This window comes from Arabidopsis lyrata (genome assembly GCF_000004255.2).
Source record: "Arabidopsis lyrata subsp. lyrata unplaced genomic scaffold ARALYscaffold_2, whole genome shotgun sequence".
In the NCBI taxonomy this organism is placed as follows: domain Eukaryota; kingdom Viridiplantae; phylum Streptophyta; class Magnoliopsida; order Brassicales; family Brassicaceae; genus Arabidopsis; species Arabidopsis lyrata.
The window spans coordinates 4,336,193-4,356,722 of record NW_003302554.1 but is presented as its reverse complement, the minus strand read 5'-3'; the positions used below and the strand labels follow the sequence as shown (position 1 = coordinate 4,356,722).

Genomic DNA, 20,530 nt, shown 5'->3' with positions numbered 1-20,530 from the left:
CTTTCTATAACACTATTTGAACTTAGAGGAAGATGACGAGTATTTTTAAAAAAGTTTCTTAATTTGTGAAAAAATAGGTTGATATTTTTTAAAACAAGGTTGATTACAAGACAACTAGAATCGGACCCGGACGTACGTCTGGGGTTATGATAACATACAAAGTTCCGAGTTAAAAATTCATGTCATTAGGTTGTGTGTTTGTTTGGGAAACAAAGTTTGACATGACTATGTAAATGTGATTATATTTGAGAGAGATGATATTATTGAATAATATGGTATGGAAAACCAATGTAAGCTATATTTAAAAGATGTTTGTGTGTATATGTATTACTCCCTCTGTTTCATTTTATAGGATGTTTTAGAGTTTTTAGTTTGTTTCAAAATATAGGATGTTTACAATTTTCTATGCAACTTTTAAATAACTTTTAAATGCATTTGATATTTTATCACTATTTATGTTCTGCAGTCTTTTATATCACTGGTTGAATTGTACTAAATTAAATATTAAATGATAGTTTTTAAAAGCAAAAATTAATTTCTTAAAATATGTGCTTTTAGTCAAAACATCATATATTTTGAAACAGAGGGAGTAAAAAATAGTTGGGTTTTGGAGGGGTTAAGTTTGGTAAAACAAAAAGATGCATTAAATGCAATAGATAAGAATATATAATTATAAATTAGTGTGGTAATCCATCTTAAACATGTAATATGCTATATATAATTTAAGTATTTCTAATTTAGTACCTTTCTTATTATACATGTAGAAATTATAGAGGTGCCAAAACCTATAAATAACTAATTTTAGTTGGGCCAATTAATTTTTATTATGTTTTTTTGAAATAAATTTTTTCTTGGGCCAAATGTTGAGTTACTCCATATTGTTTAAAATTTTTGTGAGAGAATTAGATAAACATTTATCACCTACTGAAACTATTTAAATATTAGTTTGAGGGGTTACTGCATGTTTAAGAGAGTTATCAACCCACATAAACTTAGTAGAGTAGAAATTAAATATTATAGAATCGAAATAAGTTCAACAGTATAAAAGATAAGCTAAGAGCACATAGTATTTTTTTTTGCAATGGATTCTCACATATTCTCTCTTCCAGACTCTTCGTGGATGCTTCATTTGATTCATCTTTTACCATCACATTGTTGAGATAATAACGACCAGCAAAGTCGCATCTGACATGATAAAAAAAAAAATTAGTATGAGCAAATGAAGTAAAATGGTACATGAAAACTATGTTGAAAAGATGCTTTCATTGTGTTGTTGCCATCGATCAAGAAGAATGTGCCATCAAACTTGATGAAGCTAAAGTATGACATTCAAAGATATCCTTTGGCTCTTCGTCTTTGGATCCTTGGTCTGTTCCATTGTTGCAATCAGCCTTCAGCCGAGTGAGTTTACTAGAAGGACCAAATGCATTTCTTTGTGAGAGATACACGAGCACAACAGCTCCACAAATTTCTCAAATAGAAAACATTGAAGCATCAGACCATGTAAGTTCAGTCGGAAATCGGAAGCTCTCGCCGGAAATGAAGATTGGAGATCAGAAGATCTCTCTGTCGGGACACTCAAAATATTGTGTATTTTATGTTTATTTAATAAAGTTTGATAATCAAAAGCAGGGTACTTCATTTGAACAGCTCAGTGATGCGGACGATGAGGTACATTGTACTTTGATGATATAACTTGTCAACAAAAGATTTCCAAAATAACACTGAAAAGATTGAAAATGAAACTATTTTGTTTTGGTTTCTTGTCCAATAACTTAAATATATGTCTTAGTTGAAGTTTTTCTTTTTCGTTCGGGCCTATGTCAAACTCAAGAATATATGAATGACTTGTATTCCTTAGACTCAAAGGTCTTGTATTTATACAAAGAGAAGAGAACTCTCATTCAAAACCCTAGCTAAAGGAAAAGGTAAATATACATAATAGAGATTTGGTAATATCTACAAGATTAGGAAAATATCCTCTAGTATCCTCAATACCCCCCCTCAAGTTGGAGCGTACAAGTTCCGGATGCCCAACTTGAGAAGGAATGCATCAAACTCTTTGCGTCCTAAAGCCTTGGTGAGTATATCTGCGAGCTGTTCCGTGGTAGAAACATGCTGTGGTTTGACGACCCCTTTAATGATTTCATCCCGTACAAAATGACAGTCACGTTCAATGTGTTTCGTACGTTCGTGAAAAAACGGATTGGAACTGATGTGAATAGCCGGCTTACTATCACATTGAATAGTCATGGGTTCACGATGATCAAAACCAAGATCCTGAAGAAGTTCTTTAAGCCATTTCAACTCTTTAGTAACTTCATTCATAGCCCGGTATTCAGCCTCCGCAGAAGACATGGAAACAACGTCTTGTTTCTTAGTCTTCCATGAAATCGGAGAAGAGCCAAGTTGCACAAACCAACCCGTGAGTGATCTTCGCGACAACGGGCAGCCAGAAAGATCGGAATCACACCAGCCCGTAATGTGTAATGGTGAGTCGGAGCGAAGGAGAATCCCTTGACCAAGCGTCCCTTTGAGATATCGTACAACTTTGAGAGCAGCGAGCCAATGTTCTTCTCTTGGTTGATTCATAAATTGAGAGAGAATATGTATCGCATAAGTAAGATCCGGACGTGTAGCAAGAAGATAGATTAAGCGACCAACCAAGCGACGATAAGTCAGAGGATCCGCGAGCTCGGGACCCGTAGCAAGAGACAACCGATGATTCTGATCTATAGGAGAGCCTGCGGGTTGACATCCAAGTAGACCAGCTTCCGCAACGATCTCCGTTGCATATTTCTGTTGACTTAAATAAATACCCGCAGGACTTCTTGCCACTTCGATACCCAAAAAATATTTTAAGAAACCCAAATCCTTCATGTGGAAACAAGTTGATAAGTAATGCTTAAAACTCTCAATTTCCGTTGGGGAATTTCCCGAAATAATCAAATCATCAACGTAAACCAATATCCGAAGAGAGACACCTTTCTTGGAGTAGACAAATAGAGAGTAATCCGAACGAGTTTGGGAAAAACCATACTTGAGAAGAGCATCCACAAGCTTAGCAAACCAACACCGAGGAGCTTGTTTTAAACCGTATAACGACTTGCGTAGACGACACACACGCGTATCACCAGGAGAAGAAAAACCTTGTGGAATTTTCATATAGACTTCTTCATGGAGATCACCATGGAGAAAAGCGTTGTGAACGTCCATTTGATGGACCTCATGATTTTTCTTGGAGGCATAATCGAGAAACATACGTACCGTCGTCATCTTGGCCACCAGACAAAATGTTTCCGTATAATCAATACCCTCTTTCTGATGATTACCGAGAACAACAAGTCTAGCTTTATGTCTTTCAAGAGTACCATCCGAACGAAGCTTGATTGTAAAAACCCACTTGCTGCCAAGAGCTTTCTTATCGGGTGGTAATTCTTCAAGATCCCACGTATGATTACGTTGCAAGGCATCAATCTCAGATCCCATAGCATTTTTCCAAACTTCGTATTTCATGGCCTCATGAAAAGAACGTGGTTCGGTGGTAGTAGAGAGAACCGCCAAGTAACTGCGATGCTTAGTAGAAAACTTATCATATGAGAGATAATCAGAAAGAGGATATAATGAACCTGAGGAAGGCTGAAGAGTGGATGACGAGGGAGGGAGAGAGGGTGAAGAAACTGAAGCCGAACCAACAACATAACCATCAAGGCGAACATTTGGTGTTTTCTTTCTCTTTCCCTGGCCAAGCTCTTCAACTATTAGTATTGTAGCCGTACTCAGAACATTAGGGACAACCGGATCCGTACCAGCTTCAGGAGCCGGTGGAGTAGTTGGCAAAACCGTGGAACATTCTTCACGACCTGTGTCATGGGACAAATCCGGAGCATCGACATCATCATGGGAAACAACTCCAACGATCGGAGGAGGAAGGTCATTGACAGCCGAGGGAGGAGATGTATTTGTAGTAGACAGCGGAAAAATATTTTCTTGAAATGTGACATCACGAGAAACAAAAAATATCTCTCGTTCCAAGTCATAGAGCTTCCATCCTTTCTTACCGTAAGGGTACCCTAAGAAAATACAACGTCGGCTTCTTGAAGCAAATTTATCTCCTCGGTGATCAATATTATGAGCATACGCAAGACAACCAAAAACCCGTAAATGTGTATAAGACGGAGCATGCCCATATAATTTTTCAAACGGTGTTAAACCATGAAGCAATGAAGACGGTGTATGGTTGATAAGGTACCCAGCAGTGAGTATGCATTCTCCCCAATGATCAAGCGGTAAGCTAGCTTGAAATCGCAAAGCTCTAGCAACATTCAAAATGTGACGATGTTTTCTTTCAACACGGCCATTATGCTGCGGAGTATACACACAAGAAGTTTCATGAATAATACCTTCTTCTCGAAAGAACTTCGTGAGACACATGAACTCACTTCCATTATCACTTCGTATGGATCGTATTTTCTTGGAAAATTGGCGCTCGATTAATGCCAAAAATTCACGGATGTATCGAGAGACTTGCGTCTTGTCAAGAAGAAGATAGAGCCAGACCGCACGAGAGTGATCATCAACTATGGTCAAAAAATAACGTGAGCCACAAAATGCCGTAGTACGATACGGTCCCCATAAATCAACATGAATTAAATCAAAAATTGCTTTTGCATTATTAGAACTGTCGGAAAAAGACTGTCTAGTTTGCTTTGCTCGTAAACACACATCACAATTCTTAAAAAACTCACTACTAGTATTAGAAAGCCCACGAACATCAGGGATCATTCCAGTAACACGAGAAGACGGATGCCCAAGACGATTATGCCACAAAACCACATCATCTTTAACACTTGTTTGTAATGCCGCCACTGTCTCAATCCCGCGAAACCGGTACAACCCCTCTCCCTCTCGTTCACCCGACCCAATCAGCGTCCTCGTGATGCGGTCCTGTAAAATCATAAGTCGGTCAGTTACTTGTCCCACAAGATTTTTATCGGTGACTAGCTGGCCAAAAGAGATCAAATTTATATGAAAACCCGGGACCAAGTAAACATTATTAATCGACAATTTAGAGGTTAATTTCACGGTCCCCTGTTTCGTTGCAATGGCGTCTTTGCCGGCTGGAAGAGAAACCGAGACCGGAGCTATGTCACGAAGGTCCGTCAAGAGATCAAAGCGACTTGTCATGTGATGTGTTGCTCCGGTATCTAAAAACCAAACAACTTCGTTACTCTTACCACTTAGTTGAGAGGATCCTTTGCCAGCATTGATAACTTTTTCCACTATCTTCCATTGTTCATCAGTCATTCCCAACAATCCTTGTCGATCAGCCTCAGTAATCTCAGAAGATCCAATAGCAGCGGAGTTAGCATTCACAATTTGCGTGAGATTTGCTCGAGGAGCACCACCACGTCCTCGGCCAGCAGAAATACTCGGAGAGCTCCGGGTATCATTCCGGTTGCGTGGTCGATTACCCCACCATTCTGGGTAACCCACAACCTTAAAGCATGAAGAAGCTTCATGGCCCATACGGCCACAAGCAGAACACTGTCGGGATGGATCTTTGTTGCCAGGTCCAAAGCGAGATGGGCCGGAAAAACTGTTGTTGCGTTTCGTGACATCTCGTGTGAAGACCGGATTTGAATTGTGAGAGGAGCTCAAACCAGAAACCTGAGAAGCAAAACCCATCACAGCCACATCATTCGTCACATTGGATCGTAACGTTTCATTTTGAGTAATGGTTTGATAAACGGTATCCAAATCAGGGAGTGGACTTATAGCACAAATCTGGGAACGTATAACTCCATGAGTAGAGTCATCGAGGCCCGAGAGAAAATCATGAATTCGGAGAGTTTCAATTTCCTTATCACGAGCAGAATTGAGGTCGCATTCACACTTTCCACAGCTACACTTTTTCGAATTCATACACTCAGCGATTCCATCCCACAACTTCGTGAGACGGCCAAAGTAATCATCCACGCTTGACCCGTTTTGCTTGCAGTTAGCCAGAGAGTTGCGGAGCTGTTGTAGTCGAGCCCCGCTTTTGATGGAGAACCTCTTTTTGTTGATGTCCCAAAGATCTTTGGCTACTTCTCTTGTTGAAATCGTCGATCTAATTTTTGGTTCAATCGTCTGTTTGATCCATCCAACAAGCAAGTGGTTGTTTGCAGTCCAATCCTCAAGCTCAGGAGAACCCGCAGCCGGTTGTGATATGCTCCCATCGAGGAAGCCAAACTTCTTCCTAGAGCTCAAGGCCATCCGTAGGTTAAGAGCCCATTCATCGTAGTTGAAACCAGTGAGCAGAGGCTGAGAGATCACTGCCCCTGGGTTATCATTAGAGGTAAGGTCGTATGGAGAGATAGTCTTGTGTTTCGGATTTGTTGTCGTCAAAGCCATCGTAAGTGCTCTGTTTTAAGAAGAGATTGCCGAGAAAACAGAGCAAAAGAAGAAAGAACAGAGATGCCGAGAGGTGTGGAGAAAAAGGAGAAGCCGAGAGGCTTGTAACAGAGATGCCGAGAGGTGTGGAAAAGAAAGAGAAGCCGAGAGGCTTGTAACAGAGATGCCGAGAGGCGTGGAGAAGAAAAAGATTGTCGAGATTTCAAAAGAGATTGTCGGGCTCTGATACCATGTCAAACTCAAGAATATATGAATGACTTGTATTCCTTAGACTCAAAGGTCTTGTATTTATACAAAGAGAAGAGAACTCTCATTCAAAACCCTAGCTAAAGGAAAAGGTAAATATACATAATAGAGATTTGGTAATATCTACAAGATTAGGAAAATATCCTCTAGTATCCTCAATAGCCTAGAATGAAAAAAATGCTTACATCTTTCTATCTTCATCCTTCAAGTCTTATATTTGACTTTTCAAAAATATCAGAGACAGGAGAGTAGAGTTTGGCACTTTGCTTGCCGACATTGGGCTCACCAATCTTCCTAAAGGCGAGGTAACTTATCTTACAACATCTGAACTATTGATGTCGTTGATCGTACATGCATCAAAACAGTGTTTTGATTGTTCTCAAGTTTTGGATACAACGCCATCAAGTTCCATGATGTTAATACAGCTTGGGCAGAAAGAAAGCTCATGTTCGTGTAAGGAAATCTGATCATGAATGAACCTTTTTTTTTGCTTAGGGGAGACGGAAGGAGAATCTTGATGTTTGGTTTTCTAACAAAACTCAACCTTTCAATATGTAGGTCATTGACCGCCACGTCCGAAACAGATTAAGCACTCTCAAGCTTCGTGGTAACTCACAGTTCGAGGACACACTCTGGGTTTGGTTTGGGACAAGACCCAATTCCCTGGCACCCTCTTAGTTTTCTTTTTTTTTTTTTTTTTTTTTTTGGGTATGAATGAAAAATTTATTCACCAAAAAAAAAAGTTTGTACAATGAATGCAACTTTGAGAGTTGATTGTTTTGAAAGAAAGCTAACTGGAGATTTTAAACGAATTGAAACAGAAGAAAAAGAATTAAATGATACGCGTGCGAGTACTAAACTAGTATTGTAGCCCTCCTACGTACGCGTTTGTTCTTGACCTTTGAATGGAGCTGAAGCGATCCTTACATTCTTATCAATGAGTTTTGTGAGATTTGTAGATGGCGTAGGAGTCTCGCCGTGATGCCTGCCATTACGCTCTCTCCACAAAGTATGAATAGTTAATTGGAAGACATACCTTAATGTGAAAGTATGTAGCTTAGGCTGAGAAGTGTTGAGCAAAAGAGAAGAGACTACGCTCCAACTTGCTGCATAACGGTTTTGAAGAATACCTCTTGTGAGAGATGACCACACTTGCGATGAGTAAGGACAAGAAAAGAAAAGATGATCTCTTGTCTCCACTGTTTCTCCACAGAAAACACAACATACTCGAGCCGCCGCATCCCAATTCCTGAGTTTTTCACCCGTTGCTAAACGATCATGGTAAGCTAACCAAGTGATGAAAGAGTGACGAGGAGTAGAGAATGAGAACCAAACTGCTTTGTGCCAGTCACTGATCGGTTTGTGTTCTCGAATTAGATTCCAAGTGTGTTTCGAGGAGAAATTATTCTTGAACCCATCTTCTCTAAATTTCCATAGGGAACGATCATCTTCTTCCTTTCTATTCAAACGAACTACGTCAATCTGGTCCTCTATTTGATTGAGAATACTCACACGATGATTTCGTCTCCTATGATTCTATCGCTCCTCTAACACCCAAGATATCATAGAGCTTCCCCAAATGACACCAAGTATCATGCCAAAAAGAAGTATGCTTACCGGACTTAACCTCTATCTTATGTAGTCCCTTCGCCTTTTCTCTATACTTTAAGAGTTTACGCCACATCCATGAACTGGAGGTCGGGTTTGCTTTCACTGACCACAAAGTAACACCTTTCATTAAATTTTTATGCATCCATTGAACCCACAAGGAATGTTTTGCAGAAACCAACCTCCATATCAACTTTAACATAGCTACCATGTTCACAACTTTAAGTGAATGTATGCCCAGACCCCCTTCTTGTTTTGGTCGACAAACTATATCCCAAGCTACTTTGGTTTTTCGCCCAATTTACTCTGGACCAGACCATAAGAACGCAGCAAATATCTTCTCCACCTCACGGATACAAGAGTTTGGTAACCGAAAAGCTGCAAGCCAAATATTGGTGAGACTTGAGAGGACCGATTTAATCAATTGAAGACGGCCAGCGAAAGATAAGAATCTACTAGTCCAAGAGGCAATATGGGCTCTTATTTTTTCCAAAAGAGAAAGGTAGTCAGATGCAGCCATACACTTTGTTAGTAGAGGTAACCCCAGATAGCGAACAGATAGAGGACCCACTTCGAAGGGAAAACGATGAAGCAAAGCAGCCCTATTTGGTGGTGATAACCCTGCCAAAAAACCCGTCGACTTTTCCAAGCTTATTTTCAGCCCTGACATCGTCGCAAATTTATCAAAAACCTCTAGTATGCCCTCTATAGATCTTGATTTCCCATCCGAGAATACCAAAATGTCATCCGCAAAACATAAGTGCGTTGGACTCATATTCTGACACCGTGGATGGTAGCCAGAATGTCTTTCTACCGCCGCTTTATCAAGCATACAAGAGAGAACATTCATACAAATTACAAAGAGGTATGGAGACAGAGAGCAAGCTTGCTCAAACCCCGCTTACTCCTAAAAAACCCCGCAAGCTCACCATTGACTTGAACTGAGAACGTGGCTGTCCCAATACATAATTCGATCCAGTGAATAAATGTCTCTGGAACGTTCATAGCCTTTAAAATGTTGAGTAAGAAAGGCCATTGCACAGATTCAAAAGCTTTGGAGATATCTATTTTAAGAGCACACCGAGTAGATAGAGAGACCTTGTGATAGTCTTTTGATAACATGGGATTTTCGCCCATATTTGTTATTGTTTTCTTATGTTTTAGGGAGCATTTGGAGTGATTTCAGATGTAATAAGGAGTTATTCAAGTATTTATGGAGCCAAGAAGGTTTTAAGAGTTTTTGAGCTTTAAAGACCAAAAGGCGATCAAAACCCGTTTCAAGACAGTTTCTGTACGTCAGAAGTATGGCATCCGTTCGAGGTATTTCCGGTTACTAAATCAAGATATCTCGGTGGCTGTGGAAAGCTAGAAAAGTCAGGATTTTCCTCGAAGTGGAATCAGAGCTTTTCATTGAGCCGTTCAGAAGTTATGACCAGAAGAGTGAAGACATGTCCAGACCGGCCAGAAGCTATGCAACCGTTCCGGAGCTTCTAGACCGCACCGGTCACAAGGGCCGAGCCCGGGCTGCCTCCTACTCTCCACCCCGGTCACTAAGGCCTCTACCCTGTCCAGAGACGCGAGTTTCACTTAACCTAATCCACGGGAAAAGACGTTTTTACCCCTAAACCTAACCCTTAGTTCCCAAAACCTATAAATACAAGTTGGAAGCCCTAAACCTAGGTGTGCCTTCGAAGAGTCTTCTAAGAGCTGCCGTGAAACCCTATAGTTCGTCCCTGCCCTCGCCGAAGAGCTGCAGCCGTCTTTCCTTGAAGCTTTGAAGAATCACCAAATCTCTCTCTCTCTTTTCTCTTGTCTACTCTAAGATCTATTAAGGTGAAGTCTTACCTCTTGTATTTTACATTCAAAGAAGTAATCTCTAAACCCTATTCAGTTCTTATTCTTCTCTTTCTTATGAGTTTATCAAACCTAACTTTGATGATCTCTTTAACCATTCTAGAGTAGTTTTCTAGTTGGGTTTAAAGGGTTAATCAAAGGGGGGAATATGATCGATCGTTTAAGTGGCGATACTTAGGGTTTTGTTTGATCGTTTACACTGTATTCTTTCTAAGTAAGTTGTTTCTTAATGCATGTAGTTAGATTCATGTCCTAACTCGTGATCCCAAGTGTTTAAATTGCTCACAAGGTTGTTTAATACGCTAGACCTACCTCAAGAATGTGCAGGACCGGGCTTTAAATGCCCTACGCCACTAAAGAAAATCATGCCCTTTGTAAAAAAAAATTCCTAACATCACAAATAAGATTAATATAAATCATACTAAAACTAAAATAAAAAACAGTTATTAACTTCAAACTTAGTCACTTAAATATTTACTTGATTAATCAAATCAAGCTTGCTAGCAGCCAAGCACACACAAAAAAAAAAAAAGAAATAAATCAATGGAAAGAAATATTTTTGTAAATGTTTAGGGTTTTATTTTATTTTAAAACCAAAATTTTACTAATAAAATTCATTAACAACACATTAATTAAAAGGGAGACTCACAAAAATGCCCCTTTTTCAATACCCCTTTTCAAAAATGCTCCATTTGGCTGTCCATTTTTAAAAATACCCTTTTTATGTACAAAATGACTAAATTACCCTTTTTTAATAAAAAAATATCACAAATATATAAGAAAAACATGAGAATGTGCACAAATAAAATTACAAATTTGATTTTGTAAAAACTTGTAAAACCTTTAAAATACCTTGTAAAATTTTCCCGCCAAAATTTTTTTTTTTCGGAAAAAGTGATTCCGCAATTTTTTTGGCGGGAAAAATTTACAAGGTATTTTAAAGGTTTTTTACAGGGTATTTATAAGGTTTTACAATGTATTTTAAAAGGTTTTACAACGTATTTATAAGGTATTTATAAGATATTATAAGATTTTACAAGCTATTTTATAAAGTTTTACAAGTTATAAGGTTTTACAAGTTTTTTATAAGGTTTTACAAGTTATAAATACCTTATAAAACCTTATAAGTACCTTGTAAAACCTTTTAAATACATTGTAAAACCTTACAAAATACTTGTAAATACTCTGTAAAAACCTTTAAAATACCTTGTAAATTTTTCCCGCCAAAAAAATTTCGCCAAAAAAATTGCGGAATCACTTTTCCCGCAAAAAAAAATTTTTGGCGGGAAAATTTTTACGGGAAAATTTTACAAGGTATTTAAAAGGTTTTTACAAGTGTTTTGGTGGGAAAATTGCGGAATCACTTTTCCCGCCAAAAAATATTTTGTATTTTGTGGACCTAATTTTGTTTCAAATAAGGGTAAAATGGTCATTAAAAATTAAAAGAGGGCAAACTTAAAAATGGACTCTCAAAGGGGGCATTTTTGAAAAGGGGTATTGAAAAAAGGGCATTTTTAACAATTTCTCTAATTAAAATTCTATTAATTTAAAGGCATAATGCCCACAAAATATAATGAAAGGAAAGACCAAAAAATTTGTTTTTCACAAAAAAACTTATAATTTTTTTCTCTAATATAAAAGACCTAAATTTTTTTTTAAAAATTATGCCCCCTTTAATTTGATGCCCTAAGCCATGGCTTCACTTGATTATGTCATGCGTCGGGCCTGCGAATGTGTATCGTGTTATAACAAGCACACACCACTTAGTTATAGGGCTTTATGGACTAGAATCGAACTTGATCTTATTGCTTTGATATATGCGTCGTTGCCTGCGTTAGTTGAGTAACGGAGTATAAGGATTTTAGCTGACTTATCCTATAACCTAGTATAAGCCGAATCTTAGTGTTTTGTATGTCCTAGACTTGGAAGTAAACAAATCTAATAGTAGTATTTCTTAGATAGCGATCATTGAACCCCCTGCGATACCCTTGATGCCCAACGTTTGTCTCTCATAGTTTTCTTGCGTTTATTTTCCTGCGTTTACTTACTTGCTTTCATTTACTTTTACTTGCAATCGTGACACCAACCAACAACCCCTCTTTATTGTTTCGTTCTAGCTTTACTTGTTCTAATAGACTTGTCCGAACTACTTCTCTCTCTGTGGATTCGATACCCTAAGTACTACAATTGATTCGCTGTGCACTTGCAGCTTATTCGTTGTGTTCTTAAGGATTTTAAAACCTGACACGCACATCATGTTTAAACCAACTCCGAAGCAAGCAATAAATTCTCCATCATTAATCAATCCTTAATGAAAGCGGACTGGTTTGGAGCAATTGAGGAAGGAAGAATTTCTTTCAATCTGTTTGCGAGAATTTTCAATATTACCTTGTACAAAACATTGCAGCATGATATGGGGCGATAATCTTTCATAGACCTTGCTTCATCTTTCTTTGGTATTAAGGCCAGAATTGTTGTATTAACTCCATTAGGTAGGAATTCCTTCAAGAAGAAGGACTGGACCGCAACAACAAAATCCTTACCCAATATTGACCATGTCTCTTTAAAAAACTCGACCGTGTATCCATCCGGACCTGGTGCTTTGTTTTTTTTCATAGAGAGAAGTATCTTTTGAATCTCAGCCTTCGTAACATCATTCAGTAGCTTAGCATGGTCCTCATTTGAACTTCTAAACTTTACCAACTCCTGAATTTGAGACACAGAAGAACCCTCAAAATCTTGTCTTGGTCTGTTAAAAACGTTTCAAAATGGTTCACTGCTTCAGCCTTTATTTTTTCTTGGTTTGTACATATGTTTCCCGATGAACATTGTATCTCCCGAATAGCATTCTTGGCTACTCTTGCTTTAGCACAATTATGAAAGTATTTATTATTCTTATCCCCCACGTCCAGCCAATGTAGCTTGGATTTCTGCTTCAAAAACCCTTCTTCCAAATCTGCTAGTGCATCCCATTTTAAGTAGGCTTGATTCTCCTCACTAATTGCATTAGGTGTCGGGTCAGATTTTCACATAAAGATGAGAAAGCTTCTGCTACGCGAGACGATAGAGTGCTGAGATTTCTACGACTTGGCGACTTGAGAATTGGCTTAAGAGCCTTGAGTTTTTTTGAAAACCGAAACATGGCGGAGGTGGAGTGATAGAGAACTGGTGAACTGTCCCAAAAAGACTGCACTGTGGGCAAAAACTCTGGCAGTGTAGCAATGACATTTGAAAATTTGAAAGGACCTCTCGGCTGAGGCTGGTTCAAACCCAAGTTAAATCTACATCGCAGATAATCCGAGCAGCCACCCGATTCAAAAACGATGTACGACGAAGGAAACCGACTATTCCAATTTTCATTTACCAAGATCCTGTCTAGCTTCTTTCGTACTAATCCTTCTCCTCGTTTATTACTCCAAGTACTGAATAATGGCCCATGGTAACTCATATCCACGAGAGAACAATGCCTAACCGTTTCTTGAAAATCTTTCATACCCTGTGGAATAAAAGGGCTTTCCTCAAAGTTTGAATGTTCCTCACCATCTAGAATTTCATTAAAATCACCAAGAATTAGCCAAGCCTTGTCACAGAACATTGGTGCCTCATGGTGATTTTTAATGTCTTCCCAAAACTCTCTTCTTCCTTCTACAAAGTTTGAAGCATAAACAAAAGAGACAAAAAACTCTTCCTCATTACCTTCGGCCAAAACAGAACACGTAATCACTTGACTACTCTTGAAAACCGGTGTAATTCTAACATTATTCTTCCACACCACCCAAATTCGTCCCAGTCTGTTGAATTCATAGTTTGACATAGAAGACCAGTCTCGAAACACCGAGGAAATTATTCGACTAGCTCTATTTTCTTGCATCCGAGTCTCTATTAAACAACCAAAAGATAGAGAGTCCTTTTGAATCCAATCACGAACTACTAAATGTTTATTTGACTTGTTGAAACCGCGCACATTCCAGAAGAACCCTGTCATCAATGAGGTTTTTTGGAGTTTCTTTTGGTCGATGTGTTTGGGATGCGATCCCTTACTTTTTGAGAACCCATTTCCAAAACCTTGTGGGAGCTTTTTGAAATACGTGGAAGAACAGGCCTCAAATGACTTGAATTCTCCACCTCTTTCTGGAGCTGACCCAACTTATCGTTCTCCAATAAACTCTGTTCACTAGCCTCTGCATCTTGTCCCTGTAATGTCTGTCTCTTTGATCATATCACTACCTGTTTCATTGTCTACAGTTTCCTCCTCCACATTCAGAACAGAGTAACGTGAGGAAGAAAGAATCTTCACTTGGCCAAAAGTTAAAGGATTCAGCGTTTTTTCACCACTTCTGCAACCCTTTCCCGGGGAGACCACTGACCAGTGTTCATCAACTATCTGATTTCTAACCGTCTCATTGATAAGAGTAACAGACTGCTCTACCGTTTCATTTGCTACCTTTACTTGACTATCATCATTCACCATGGCTGCTCTGGTTTGGGATTCTTCTACTTGAGTCTCTGGAACATTTTGAGTTAACTTCTCTGATTTAAAAACCACTATCTCGCCTTCTTCAATCTCTGCCATTACCTTTGTAGGAGAACGCACCTTTGCCACACATGTGTCTTCGACATGTCCCCATTTACCACAACGAGAACACTTCGGAGGTAATCAAGGGTAGGCAAACTCAACTGTTATAGCTTCAACTTTTCATCTTTAAAATCTTTCAATTAATTTCAAAATAAGGATGCATTTAATGTAAACAATGGTATTTTTTTGGTGTGAATAAATTTAACATTCATTCAAAAAAAAAAACCAGCGACTGTTCGTTTGACAGTCGCTGGATCTAGCGACCAATCGCAGCGATCAGCGATCCAAATTTTTGGTCGCTAAAATTTTCAGCGATCTCCAGCGACTGCGAAACGAACAATATAGCGACTACAAATTTATATAAAACAAATATTTAATTAAAATTAATTTAATTCAAAATAAAATGAAACAAAATAAAACAAAACAAAATACTGTAAAATAAATTAAATAAAAATAAAATAAACTTGATTTTAAGTACATTGGTTTTTTTGAAATTAAAATTTTCATAAAATAATAATTTTAAAATTAAAAAAATTTAAAATATGTATTTAAAATTTTAGATTTTAATTTTGAATTAAAGAATTATTTAATTAACTTCTTTGAAAAAACTAATAATTAGTTTCTTAAAAATGTAAATTATATAACTTAAGTTTTATTAAATAATAATTTTAAAGCTAAAAAAAATCAAAAAAAGAAAAATATACTGGTCGCAGCGACTACCAAACGAACAACGTAGCTACTGTCAAACGAACAACAGAAGCAATCGCTGATCGAAGTCGCTGGTCGCTGGCGACTAGTAAACGAACAGGGCAGTATTCACAAGAACCTGAAGTTGTTAAGGTAAAAGTACACCTGTTGTTCTACTTCTCCGAACTTTTCTTTGATGTAGGTTTTGCAAAGCATCTGTCTTTATCTCTATTTTCAATAGAAGATTGTATGTGAGAGAAAACTAACGTAAAACTTGTTTACCCAATAGAAATCCTGTTTATTCAGTATGAGAATTTTTTATGAACCTTGGCTCTTTACTCGTCTATTTTGGTGGATAATCAGTTAATATTTGGTCAGTAGCTGAGTTCAGTTTCCAATTTGTACAGGCTATATTATGCGCGGGACTATGTCCTAATATTGCAGAGGGATAACCGTTTAACAAAGCCAACAAAAGAAACACAGCGTTATGCAGTATGGCATGATGGCAAAAGAAAAGTCCATATTCATCCAACCTCTATATCACAGATAATAAAATCAACTTTCTTGTTCTTGTAGGTTGAAACAAAGAAAGTAGTATATCTGCGAGATACAACCGTTGTTTCTCCTTTCTCCATTCTACTTTTTGGCGGCTCGGTCAATGTTCATCATCAGGTACTGTTAATTATGTCTTGTTGACAGCAAACATCCCGAACAAGGAATCAAAAAGCTATCATTATCACACAAAATCATTGGGTCTTAATTTCCAATACAATGCGTGTTGGATAGTTAATCTATACTCTCTTTACTTAAAAACCTTATCTTTTATTACAGAGTGGATCCAGTGCCGTGCATAGCTTTAGAGAGGCCTAAGGCAAAACAAAAAATTGTGGCGTTTATAAAAAATATTTATAGAACTATATCATTCAAACGTACTAAACAATAACTAAAACTTATACTATAGAAACTAAAAACACGAATTTTTTGTTTGTTTTTGTTATTTTTAATTTTCAAAATTCATATCTTCTAATTTCTAACCAATTTCCTCACTATAACTATGATAGTTAAACTATTAAACATCTCCTGTCATTACAAAACTTTACTTGTCATTAGGAGTGTCAAGTTAGTTAAACCAAACCAAACCAACCCATATCCATATTGATTTAGTGTTTAATGGTTAATGAATCAATCCAATTCATTTAGCAAATGGTTTGGATTAACCCATAACTCATTTAAATGAATGGATTAATGGATTTAATGAGTTGATCCATAACATAGTTTTCTTATAATTCAAATCCTAATTAATTGATAATTAGTAACTATCATGTTACCACCACCATCATCATCATCACTCCATCATCATCTTCATCACTCCATCGTCATCAATTCACCACCATCATCATCGTCGTCGTCGTCGTCGTCATCGTCATCGTCGCCATCGTCGTCGTCGTCGTCATCATCGTCGTCGTCATCGTCATCGTCATCGTCATCTTCATCGTCATCGTCATCGTCATCGTCATCGTCATCGTCATCAACATCATCAACTAATTTGATTATCACTTACCATAGTGAAATTCCGTCATAGAGTGTAGTCGAAATTGTCATTATTAATGCCATCGAAATACTTGTATCTATGATCATTGGTTCATAAATTGATCACAAAAAAAGGTTTACGCTTACAACACGGTTACACTAATGCAATCGACAGTTCGACACGATGTCCCAAAACGACGACCAAAGACTCCATGAGTGGCGATGAGAGATTCGAGTGTCAGTGGCTTTGCCGGTGAACTGCGTTGTTGGCTTCGTCGTTTAACGTTGTCGATGGATTTGCCGGTGAAACCATAAGATTGAGAGAGATCGACAGTGAGAGATTTGACGCCGAGAGAGATTGAAGGTTAAGCGATTTAAGAAAATTATGTTTGTTTCGGTTTACTAAAATCGGTTTAACTATTCAATTCGGTTATATTTGGTTTACATATTTGATATTCAATTATTTAATTTTTATTGGTTTGGTTATGGATAACCTATTAATCCATTTTAACCAAACCATTTCAATCCAACTCATGAAACTCATTAAACCCATTCAATCCATTAATCCATTAATATCCAAATTTCCAACTCATTAGATCCATGAGTTGGATTGGTTTGGATTGATCCATCAGTTTTAAATCATTTTGACACCCCTACTTGTCATGCATATATTAAAGGGTATAACCTACATATATCATATCAATCTAAATACATAGGCACAATTTTGAACAAAATCTGGCCTTCAAATATTTGTTTTTTGATGTGGCCTTAGCAATTGCCTGTTTTACTAGGCATAAGGCACGGCACTGAGTGGATCAGTCACCATTGGTGGGTGGTTAAAGTTAACAGCACCAGCTCAAACCGCGGTTCTGCTAAAAGAGCTCCGGTTAACCCTGCATTCCGTTTTCAAGGATCTCATCCGAAAACCCGAGGTTGCATGTTTATTCCTTTGTTGGATCCACATGGTGAAGTAGCTCATGCCTAATCTCTCTTCACGTTTGTGTGTTTGACTGTTTTCAGAAATCAGGTATTGTCCACAACAAAGTTGTCGAAGCTATGATCCATCTTCTTATTGAAGAAGGCAAACCGCAACACTCATGAACTTAATTTGCTATCTATGAAAGGAAACTCGAATCATGAGCAAACTCCACCAAAATTTGCGGGATGAACATGTGTAAAAAGATGCCATTTGGATACTACTTGATTTCCCTGGTTGTCAACCGTACAATTAAGTTAGAAAATAACTCTTACAAAATTAAGAAAAAAAAAGGAATCACCGTTTTTTTTTTGTGAAATAGATGAGTTTTTTGTATAACCAATTATAAATAAAATCGTAATGGAAAGATTCAAGTCATGTTTTTTTTTTTTTTTTGTCGTCTTTAATAAAATGCAAAACCAGAGTTTACAAAAGCAGAGTAAAATGAAACAGGGGAAAGCAACAAAAACAGGGGAAGACGTAATAAACTAGACTCATCTTCGACCTCGCCGTTCACTTTCAATCCGATTATGTAACCAAGCCGGACCGCCGCGTGCTAAATACGATGTGAATCGTCCTTCTCGAGTAACACTACAAGCAATATCCTTGGCCAAAGAGTTGGCTTTCGGTGAAGAGAGGTGAAAACTAACCTCCCCCATCACCCGTATTACTTGTTGAATTTTGATGATTTGAGAACGATATTTAGGATACGCTTCCGGAGAAGTTAACGCATCAATGGCCGCACGACTGTCTGACCATACTTCACAAGAAACAATCCGCAGCTCCTTTAAACTCCGAAGACACCAAAGTATAATTTGAAGTTCCGCAGCTAATCGATTCACCATTGGGAGAAAAGCATCCCGAGCGTGAAAGACTGCATCACCCTCATGATTTCGTAGGATCCAAGCTCCTCCTATGTGGAATGAATCCGTGAGCCATGAGGAATGTAGATTACATTTAAGCTTACCTGTCGCCGGCTTAGTCCAGAATCTTTCACCAATAACTTGTCGCTGCAAACTTTGAGAGTGTTCCTGTTGAGAGAGAGCTTGTTGCTGCAACCATTCCTTTGCTTCCTCCAAAGCCTTGGCTACTACAAAATGTGGAGAATTTGTCTTTTCCGCATATAAGGTGGAGTTTCTCGCCTTCCAAATCTCCCAAACCAACCAGGGAATAGCCTCTCTCAACTCTCTATCGATATCTTGTTTTTCCATTAGATTTAAAATATACTCAACCTGTTCATGAATGGAAAACGTCGAGCCCTGTGACCACCTAGGAAGGCCTGTGATGAGCCAGACATTTTGAGCCAAGGTGCAATCAAACAAGACATGAGAAATTGTTTCATTCCCATTTCCACAAAGTTGGCAGCCCGGGTTAACAGCAACGCCATGAGTTCGCAAACAATCTGCAATTGCCAAAGCACCAGATAATGCTCTCCAGAGAAATAATCTAATTTTTGGAGCAGTGGCAATCTTCCAGACTCTTTCTTTGGTCTTATTAATGGCTTGAGCGTCCGCCGTTACAATCTCCAGTAAACTTGCTTCCCTTGTTAGAACCCAATTACCACTCTTGACTGAATACTTGCCATTCTTTGTGTAAGCCCATACACATCTATCCGGTACACTAACCTCTGGAGGGAATGATCTAATGTGGGTGACATCATCGGGAGGAAACAGTTCCGCAAGCCTTAGAACATTCCATTCACCTTGTGTTGTTATCAAGGAAGATACCTTAAGATTCAAATCCATCATTAGATCTTTGTTTATCGGTCTTCTAGGAAAAGTGTCTAAGATCCATTTATCTACCCACACGCTTGTGTTCTGGCCATCTCCAATGGTCTTCATAAGACCTCTTTCAAGAAGTTCTCGGCCGAATAAAATACTTCTCCATGCATAAGAGGGTCTATAGCCAATCTTAGCTTCCAAGAAACTCTTATTCGAGAAATATTTAGCCTTGTATACTCTAGAGAGCAGTGACTGCGGGTCATCAAGGAGGCGCCAAGCTTGCTTCGCTAGGAGGGCTTGGTTAAAACGACCTATATCTCTAAACCCCAAGCCACCATTTGTCTTAGACTTGCAGATTTTTTCCCAAGAAACCCAATGCATCTTATGTTTGTCTTCACTCGCATTCCACCAAAAGCTTGACATCGCACTTGTAATTTGCTGACATTGATACTTAGTCAATCGAAAACAAGACATAGCATAGACCGGTAATGCTAAAGCCACATATTTAATAAGAACTTCCTTCCCTCCCAATGAAAGAGTTTTCTCATACCATCCGCTCAATCTTGATTTCAAGCGATCACTAATATACCCAAGGAGTGCGCTCTTTGATCCACTAAAGCATTCCGGGAGACCTAAGTATTTACCAGTACCACCTTCCTGCTCAATACCGGTAAAATCACGTATGAGCTGCTTCATATATGGGTCAAGCTTCCTCCCAAACGTTATAGCAGATTTATTAAAATTGATCATTTGCCCTGATGCTTTTTCGTAGAGTAAGAGACAACGCTTAAATTCAGAGCATTCTTTGAAGGTAGCTTGGCAAAGAAACAAACTGTCATCCGCAAATAGAAGGTGTTGTATCGACGGGCAGCTTGGTGTTAGACGCATTCCTGTTAATCGGCCTTCAAGTTCAGACTTATTCATTATATGTACTAA

The 20,530-nt window shown here is 38.3% G+C and overlaps 1 long non-coding RNA gene and 1 pseudogene across 1 annotated transcript; one reads left to right on the top strand and one right to left on the bottom strand.

The window, feature by feature from the left end:
* Positions 1–4,858: 4,858 nt before the first annotated feature.
* LOC110230798 lies at positions 4,859–5,423 on the bottom strand. The gene is made up of 2 exons (XR_002333960.1): positions 5,238–5,423; positions 4,859–4,947 (listed from the first exon to the last, which is right to left on the bottom strand). It is a non-coding gene; the product is annotated as an uncharacterized LOC110230798 (long non-coding RNA).
* A 1,036-nt stretch (positions 5,424–6,459) lies between these two features.
* On the top strand, positions 6,460–18,028 carry LOC110230890 (annotated as a pseudogene).
* Positions 18,029–20,530: the final 2,502 nt, after the last annotated feature.